We start from the raw sequence: 9,356 nt of genomic DNA, 5'->3' as shown, positions 1-9,356 counted from the left end.
ATGGCCTCCCTGATCCTGCAAAGCCTGCGGAAGGATCCTCGTATTCTTCAGATCAAGGAGAGGGACCATTACTGGTTGGCCACTCTCCTTGATCCATGGTACAAGGGTAAGGTTGCGGACCTTATCTTGCTGTCGCAGAGGGAGCAGAGGATGAGACATCTCCGGGAGGCCTTGCAGAAAGGTCTGAGCAAAGCGTTCACAGAGAGTGGGAGGTTACAAACTCCTGGTCCTGGACAACGTGTTGCTGAGCCTTCAGTCAGAAGGAGCGGTGGAGAAGATGGCCGTCTGACCGATGCGTTCAGACAAGTTTTTAGTCCGCAGCCCCAAGGTATGATCTGTTCCAGCAACCATCGCCAGCGTCTGATTTACATGGTGCAGGAATACCTAGGGGCAAGGTCAGACTTGGACACCTTTCCCACTGAAAATCCTCTGGCTTACTGGGTCTTGAGGATGGATCACTGGCCAGAGCTTGCACAGAATTTAATTGAGCTACTGGCTTGTCCTGCATCCAGCGTTCTTTCAGAATGCACCTTCAGTGCTGCTGGTGGCTTTGTAACCGATCACAGGGTGCGCCTGTCCACCGACTCGGTTGATCGACTGACCTTCATAAAGATGAATCAGTCTTGGATCACCACCAGCTACCAAGCAACTGAAGCTGATGTAACCGAATTTTTTTTTTGAAATATCACATCCCTTCAAGACTGTCTACGCTGATGCTGAGTGACTGTCCTGTTATGTTGACTGTCTATCCTCTTCCTCCTCCTCTGATATCTTGAAAGAACATTTTTGGTTCTGGGTGATGCCACCAGCCCAATTTTTCAGCCCCTGTCTAACAGCGACGTGTAATTAAAATTTTTGATGCAATGCTTTGCAGCAGGGCTCATTCCTGTACTCCAAATAGCGTATATGGGATAGGTTGCAGTGTCGTGGCACCAGCACCAGTGCCTAAGGCCCAATTTTTCAGCCCCTGTTTAACAGGGGCATGTAATCTCAATTTTTGATGCAATGCTTTGCAGCAGGGCTCATTCCTGCACTCCAACTAGAGTATCTGGGAGAGATTGCAGTGTCCTGGCACCAGCACCAGTGGCTAAGGCCCAATTTTTCAGCCCATGTAATTACAATTTTTGATGCAATGCTTTGCAGCAGGGCTCATTCCTGCACTACATATAGATTATATAGGAGAGGTTGCAGTGTTGTGGCACCAGCACCAGTGCCTAAGGCCCAATTTTTCAGCGCCAGTTTAACAGGGGCATGTAATTACAATTTTTGATGCAATGCTTTGCAGTAGGGCTCATTCCTGCACTCCAAATAGAGTATATGGGAGAGGTTGCAGTGTCATGGCACCAGTACCAGTGCCTAAGGCCCAATTTTTCAGCCCATGTTCAACAGGGGCGTGTAATTACAATTTTTGATGTAATGCTTTGCAGCAGGGCTCATTCCTGCACTCCAACTAGAGTATCTGGGAGAGATTGCAGTGTCCTGGCACCAGCACCAGTGGCCAAGGCCCAATTTTTCAGCCCATGTAATTACAATTTTTGATGCAATGCTTTGCAGCAGGGCTCATTCCTGCACTACATATAGAGTATATAGGAGAGGTTGCAGTGTTGTGGCACCAGCACCAGTGCCTAAGGCCCAATTTTTCAGCGCCAGTTTAACAGGGGCATGTAATTACAATTTTTGATGCAATGCTTTGCAGTAGGGCTCATTCCTGCACTCCAAATAGAGTATATGGGAGAGGTTGCAGTGTCATGGCACCAGTACCAGTGCCTAAGGCCCAATTTTTCAGCCCATGTTTAACAGGGGCGTGTAATTACAATTTTTGATGCAATGCTTTGCAGCAGGGCTCATTCCTGCACTCCAACTAGAGTATCTGGGAGAGATTGCAGTGTCCTGGCACCAACACCAGTGGCTAAGGCCCAATTTTTCAGCCCATGTAATTACAATTTTTGATGCAATGCTTTGCAGCAGGGCTCATTCCTGCACTACATATAGAGTATATAGGAGAGGTTGCAGTGTTGTGGCACCAGCACCAGTGCCTAAGGCCCAATTTTTCAGCGCCAGTTTAACAGGGGCATGTAATTACAATTTTTGATGCAATGCTTTGCAGTAGGGCTCATTCCTGCACTCCAAATAGAGTATATGGGAGAGGTTGCAGTGTCATGGCACCAGTACCAGTGCCTAAGGCCCAATTTTTCAGCCCATGTTTAACAGGGGCGTGTAATTACAATTTTTGATGCAATGCTTTGCAGCAAGGCTCATTCCCGCACTACTAATAGAGTATATGGGAGAGGTTGCAGTGTCGTTGCACCAGTGCCTAAGGCCCAATTTTTCCGCCCCTGTTTAACAGGGGCATGTAATTACAATTTTTGATGCAATGCTTTGCAGCAGGGCTCATTCCTGCACTCCAAATAGAGTATATGGGAGAGGTTGCAGTGTCGTGGCACCAGCACCAGTGCCTAAGGCTCAATTTTTCAGCCCCTGTTTAACAGGGGCGTGTAATTACAATTTTTGATGCAATGCTTTGCAGCAGGGCTCATTCCTGCACTACAAATAGAGTATATGGTAGAGGTTGCAGTGTCGTGGCACCAGCACCAGTGCCTAAGGCCCAATTTTTCAGCCCCTGTTTAACAGGGGGCGTGAAATTACAATTTTTGATGCAATGCTTTGCAGCAGGGCTCATTCCTGCACTCCAACTAAAGTATATGGTAGAGGTAGATTGTATAGGCCCAATTTTTCAGCCCCTGTTTAACAGGGGCATGTAATACAATTTTTGATGCAATGCTTTGCAGCAGGGCTCATTCCTGCACTCCAACTAGAGTCTGGGAGAGGTTGCAGTGTTGTGGCACCAGCAAGCAGTGCCTAAGGCCTAATTTTTCAGCCCCTGTTTAACAGGGGCATGTAATTACAATTCTTGATATAATATTTCACAGCAGGGCCCGTCCTGTGCCCACCGAAAGTAACTGTGAGGACTTATAGTGTTGTGGCACCAGCACCAGCACCACAACCACCAAAGGCCCAATTTTTCTACCACTGTTCAACAATGGCATGTAATTAAAATTCTTGATATAATCGTTCACAGCAGGGCGCTCCAGCGCCCACCAAGAGTCACTTTGAGGGCTTACAGTGTTGTGGCAACACCAACACCTTGTTCCGCCATTTCTGCAGAGCATATAGGGCAGGCCCCTACTTTCAAACATCCAACTTACAAACTTCTCCTACTTGCAAATGGAAGGAGACAACAGCAAGTGAGATGAAAAAAGACGGACGGCAAAAAAAATTATACAGGGGTGATAACCCTACCCTATGTTTTCCTAAAAGCTTAAAAATTGATTTTTTGACTGGAGCTACACTTTAAAAATGTACCAGTTCAAAATTACAAACAGATTCTACTTGACACAACAAACCTACACAATCCCTGTCTTGTTTGCACCGCCTGTATACTCCTGTTCTGAGTATATAGGGCCTGGGGGCCCCACACCTTTCCTTTTTTTAATATGGGTACGGGGTTCCCCTTAATATCCGTATAAGACCCAAAGGGGCTGGTAATGGGCGGGGGGGGGCTACCTATGCAATTTTTCTCAATGATTTTCATCCATATTGCCGGAACCAGATATTACGTTAAAACCGCAAGCACTTTTAAATGACTTTTTTTCAGTTAAATGTCATTTTGTGCAGGGACTGTTCTAAACACGGGAAACACGTGCCACTTCACAGGCATACTACAGACACCCCCCAGGCACGATATTTAACCACTTTCAGACCAGACCATTTTGCTGGTCAATGACCAGAGGTCTTTTTACAATTTGGCACTGCGCTGCTTTAACTGGTAATTGCGCGGTCATGCAATGTTGTACGCAAACAAAATTTGCGTCCTTTTTTTCCCACAAATAGAGCTTTCTTTTAAAGGTATTTGACTGACTCTGCGATTTTTATTTTTTGCTATATAAACGTAAAAAGACCGCAAATTTTGAAAAAAAATGATATTTTCTACTTTTTGTTATTAGAAAAATCCAATAAACTCAATTTTAGTCATACATTTAGGCCAAAATGTATTCAGCCACATGTCTTTGGTAAAAAAAAAGTCAATAACTGTATATTTATTGGTTTGCGCAAAAGTTGTCACATCTACAAACTAAGGTACGTTTTCTGGAATTTACGCAGCTTTTAGTTTACGACTGCCTATCTCATTTCTTGAGGTGCTAAAATGGCAGAGCAGTACAAAACCCCCCCAAATGACCCCATTTTGGAAAGTAGACCCCCTAAGGAAATTGATAAGAGGCATGTTGAGCCCATTGAATATTTTATTTTTTTGCCTCAAGCGATTGAATAATGACAAAAAAAAAATATTTTTTTTTTTACACAAAGTTGTCACTAAATGATATATTGCTCACACATGCTATGGGCATATGTGAAATGGCACCCCAAAATAAATTCTGCTGCTTCTCCTGAGTACGGGGATACCACATATGTGGGACTTTTTGGGAGCCTAGCCGCGTACGGGGCCCCGAAAACCAAGCACCGCCTTCAGGCTTTCTAAGGGCGTAAATTTTTAATTTCACTTCTCACTACCTATTACAGTTTTGAAGGCCATAAAATGCCAAGATGGCACAAAACCCCCACAAATGACCCCATTTTAGAAAGTAGACACCCCAAGCTATTTGCTGAGAGGCATGTTGAGTCCATAGAATATTTTATATTTTGCCACAAGTTGCGGGAAAATCACAAACTTTTTTTTTTTTTTTTTCACAAAGTTGTCACTAAATGATATATTGCTCACGCATGCCATGGGCATATGTGAAATGACACCCCAAAATAAATTCTGCTGCTTCTCCTGAGTACGGGGATACCACATATGTGGGACTTTTTGGGAGCCTAGCCGCGTACGGGGCCCCGAAAACCAAGCACCGCCTTCAGGCTTTCTAAGGGTGTTACAGTTTTGAAGGCCATAAAATGCCAAGATGGCACAAACCACCCCCAAATGACCCCATTTTGGAAAGTAGACACCCCTAAATTTAGGGGTACACTAGTGAGACTAGGTAATAAATGGCGGGTGCCCTGAAACTATAAAAAAATAACTAACCAACCAGCGTCACCTGTAACAGTTATATGGTGATCACTGGTGAAAGGGTTAACTAGGGGGCAATCAGGGGGCTTTATGCGGTAGTATATGGGGGTCCCTGGCGCTATAAAAAGCTGCGGCGAACCTAAATACCTACCTGCCTAACTAGTGTCACCTGTGACACTAATACAGCGATCAGAAAAACAATCGCTTATTAGGCTGGGTTCACACTGGAGCGATGCGGGAACGCCACGAATCCGCGGCGGGTTCCCGCATCGCATGCCTCCCAGCGGCAGTTCACACTGCCCTATGCGAACTGCTGGGAGTGTCAGTGAAATGTTAATGACACCCCCAGATCAGTTCGCATATCGCAGTGCGATCTGCAAACTCGGATCGCATGGTGTGAACACCCATGCGATCCGATTCTGCTGCGGACCAAAAAAAGGGTCCCGTGCGAATTTGCGGCGGGTGTGGCGCGAATTCAGCCATACTATCTGTATGGCTGAACTCTAATCGCACAGAGATCTGCTGTGATTTGCACTGCAGTGCGGTGCGAATCACATCCGTTCTCATAAACCGCTGCAATGTGAACCCAGCCTTAGTGACACTGGCAACGGGGGGTGATCACGGGGTTAAACCTTTATTGGGGGGGTTAGGGGGGTACATTAGAACTAAAGGGGGCTAACCCTAACTGCCCTAACAGTTATTACAGTCACAAATGACACCAATGCAAAAAAAAAAATGCAATTGGTGTCACTGTGACTGGGGGGGCAGGGGTAATTGGGGGGGTGATCGGGGGGTGAAGGGGGGGTGTGAGTGTGCCTGGCATGTTCTACTGTGTAGTGTCGTGTTGGTGCAACTCACCGATCCTCTCTCCTCGGTGCCGGAACGAAAAATACCGACACGGAGGAGAGATTACATCACTTCCTCTGCCTGTGTTTACATTACAGGAGAGGAAGTGATGTCACGAAGCATTTCCATTCGTCGGGAGCGATTGCGAGGGCCGCCCCCTCATCCCGGATCGCTCCCGAACGAATACCGACCGCCGCAGGCACCGGCGGGGGCCCGATCGGGCCCCCCACCCGCGGGAAGGCAGGGACATACAGGTACGCCCATATGCCTGCCCGTGCCATTCTGTCGACGTATATCGTCGTGCGGCGGTCGGCAAGTGGTTAAAGGAATATTTTACTTTTTTTTTCACTTTAATTGTCATTAAAATCAGTGCTCCCGAAAAAACTTTCGTTTTTATAAACATTTTAGGCATTGACCCATGTCCCCTGGGGCAGTAGCCAGGTCCCCAACCCCTTTTTAGGACAATATCTTGCATATTAGCCATTAAAATTAGCACTTTTTATTTTGAACATTCGAGTCCCATAGACTTCAATGGGGTTCTAAAGTTCGCAGAAATTTTTGGTCTGTTCGAAAGTTCTGGTGCAAACCGAACCGAGGGGGTGTTTCGGCTCATCCCTACTGGCAGTGGCATCCAGAGCACTGTGCATTACAAGTAATCCCTCAGACCTAGGACCACTATCCAGCACTGTATAGCATCACAGGCCTCCTCTGACCAGTGACCACTGGCATGGTGGCATCCAGAGCACTGTGCATTACAGGCCTCCTCAGACCACCATCCAGAGCACTGTGCATTACAGGCCTCCTTAGACCACCATCCAGAACACTCTGCAGCATTATAGGCATAGTTGCCAACATTGCAAAAAAATTCACTTTTTTGTCTTTAGGTGGAGTCTTGATATAATTAGGGGTGGGGTATTCATTTGAAGGCAGGACGTATTGAGGAAAGAAAATGGGTGAGGTTTAAACGAAAATTGTGCGCGACTTAAAGGGGTGTGGCTGAAAGGCAATGTGGTTAGAGTCTGAGATAAACGAGGGATGGAGGGAGAAAGGGAGAGAGAAAGGGAGAGAGAAAGGGAGAGAGAAAGGGAGAGAGAAAGAAAGAAAGAAAGAAAGAAAGAAATAGGGTGGGAAGGAGAGAGAAAGAAGGAAAGAAAGAGGGATGGAGGAACAGCAGGCCCATATCCTACAGCACAATAGAAATATGTGTATTCCAGAAAGTTTAACAACTTTAGTCAGTCACTAAGTAACATCATAATGTGACATGAACTAAACAAAAAACTCTATTGCATTGGCCGGGAATCGAACCCGGGCCTCCCGCGTGGCAGGCGAGAATTCTACCACTGAACCACCAATGCATTCGTGGTGAAAGGCAGAAAAGTCTGCATAGAAAAGCTACTCAACAGATTTCCAAATTCTGCACAATCTTACTAACTAAAATATATTTGTTTGGGTCTAGGCACTAGAACTTTTACTATTGAATCATTTTAGAAGACTGTCCAAATATTTACCTAGTCTGCAGGAGTTGAACTTCATGTCAGGGGTGTGTAACACAGTGTGGGGGTACGGAGAGTGCAAAATTCCCCGGCAAACAATACTCTCCCCCACTTTACCCTTTAAGCAACAAGACAAAGAGTTTAGAGGTCAGTAGCAAGTAGATTTCAGGGGTCACCTTTGAGATGAATTAGAACACAAAGCAAGCCTAATCTTTTTGTCCAACATCAGTACCTGACCTCACAAATGCTATTTTTGCATGAAGATTTCACGAGGTTTTGTAAGCTTTCCGGCAACTACAGTATTCCCATAATGCACTTGTCTGTCGGTTTCTGTTTAGTTCATGTAAACTTGAAGGGCCTTCCATTAGGATTGTTACTTTTTCTTCAAGCCAAACCCGAACACCTTAGTGAGGCACAGCAAAAACATTTTTTTAACCGCTTCACGCAGATACACTGCGGTAGAAGGATACTTCCAGGCAGAATCGCGTACCTGTACATTGCCCTTTAAGAGGCGGGTTAAGGGCCTGTGCTTCTTGTTGTCTCCTTCCGTTTGCAAGTAGGAGAGACGTTTGTAAGTTGGATGTTTGAAAGTAGGGGTCTGCCCTATATGCTCTGCAGAAATGTGGGCCTAAGGTGTTGGTGTTGTCACAGCACTGTAAGCCCTTAAAGTGACTCTTGGTGGGCGCTGGAGCGCCATGCTGTGAACGATTATATCAAAAATTTTAATTACATGCCATTGTTGAACAGTGGTAGAAAAATTGGGCCTTTGGTGGTTGTGGTGGTGGGGCTGGTGCAACAACACTGTAAGGCCGCGTACACACGGGCGGACTGTCTGACGGACTTGGTCGTTTCAGCGGACAATCCGCTCGTGTGTGGGCTTCAGCTGACTTTTTCGGCGGACAGTCTGGCGGACTAAGTCTTTCGGAATTTCCGTAATATTGTCTGTCCAAACTTGGTTTCAGCGGACAGTCCGCTCGTGAGTAGGCTAGTTCGACGGACTAAGTATGGCGCATGCTCAGAAAGGATTTACACGGCGAAAGGTTGCATTGCAGTGTATTGGACGTCGTATTTCTAGTCCCGTCGTACGTGCTGTACACGTCATCGCGCAAGCTTTCGGCGGACTGTCTGTTCATCGTGTGTGGTCAAGTCCGTTCATTCGAAAGTAGGACGGACTGTCTGTCGGATTGTCGGACGGACTTAGTTGGGCGGACAATCCTCTCGTGTGTACGTGGCCTAAGTCCTCACAGTTACTCTCGGTGGGCGCAGGAACGGGCCCTGCTGTGAAATATTATATCATGAATTGTAATTACATGCACCTGTTAAACAGGTGCTGAAAAATTGGGCCTTAGGCACTGGTGCTGGTGCCACGACACTGCAACCTCTCCCAGATACTCTAGTTGGAGTGCAGGAATAAGCCCTGCTGCAAAGCATTGCATCAAAAATTGTAATTACACGCCCCTGTTAAACAGGGGCTGAAAAAGTGGGCCTTAGGCGCTGGTGCCACGACACTGAAACCTCTCCCATATACTCTAATTGGAGTGTAGGAATGAGCCCTGCGGCAAAGCATTGCATCAAAAATTGTAATTACACGCCCCCTGTTAAACAGGGGCTGAAAAATTGGGCCTTAGGCACTGGTGCTTGTGCCACGACACTGCAACCTCTCCCAGATACTCTAGTTGGAGTGCAGGAATGAGCCCTGCTGCAAAGCATTGCATCAAAAATTTTAATTACATGCCTCTGTTACACAGGGGCTGAAAAATTGGGCCTTAGGCACTGGTGCTGGAGCCACGACACTGCAGCCTCTCCCAGATACTCTAGTTGGAGTGCAGGGATGAGCCCTGCTGCAAAGCATTGCATCAAAAATTGGAATTACATGCCCCTGTTGAACAAGGGCTGAAAAATTGGGCCTTAGGCACTGGGGCTTTTGCCACGACACTGCAACCTCTCCCAGA

General features: G+C 46.5%; 1 non-coding gene across 1 annotated transcript; it reads right to left on the bottom strand.

Annotated features, from left to right (window-relative positions):
• Positions 1-7,195: 7,195 nt before the first annotated feature.
• TRNAG-GCC (transfer RNA glycine (anticodon GCC)) lies at positions 7,196-7,266 on the bottom strand. Its single transcript has one exon. It is a non-coding gene; the product is annotated as a tRNA-Gly (tRNA).
• Between the last annotated feature and the right edge of the window lie 2,090 nt (positions 7,267-9,356).

This window comes from Lithobates pipiens, unplaced genomic scaffold (genome assembly GCF_037356315.1).
Source record: "Lithobates pipiens isolate NorthernLeopardFrog02 unplaced genomic scaffold, aLitPip1_a1.2 Scaffold_8, whole genome shotgun sequence".
NCBI classification, from domain to species: Eukaryota; Metazoa; Chordata; class Amphibia; order Anura; family Ranidae; genus Lithobates; species Lithobates pipiens.
The sequence above is the reverse complement of the archived record's forward strand: the minus strand, read 5'-3'. Positions and strand labels throughout refer to the sequence as shown.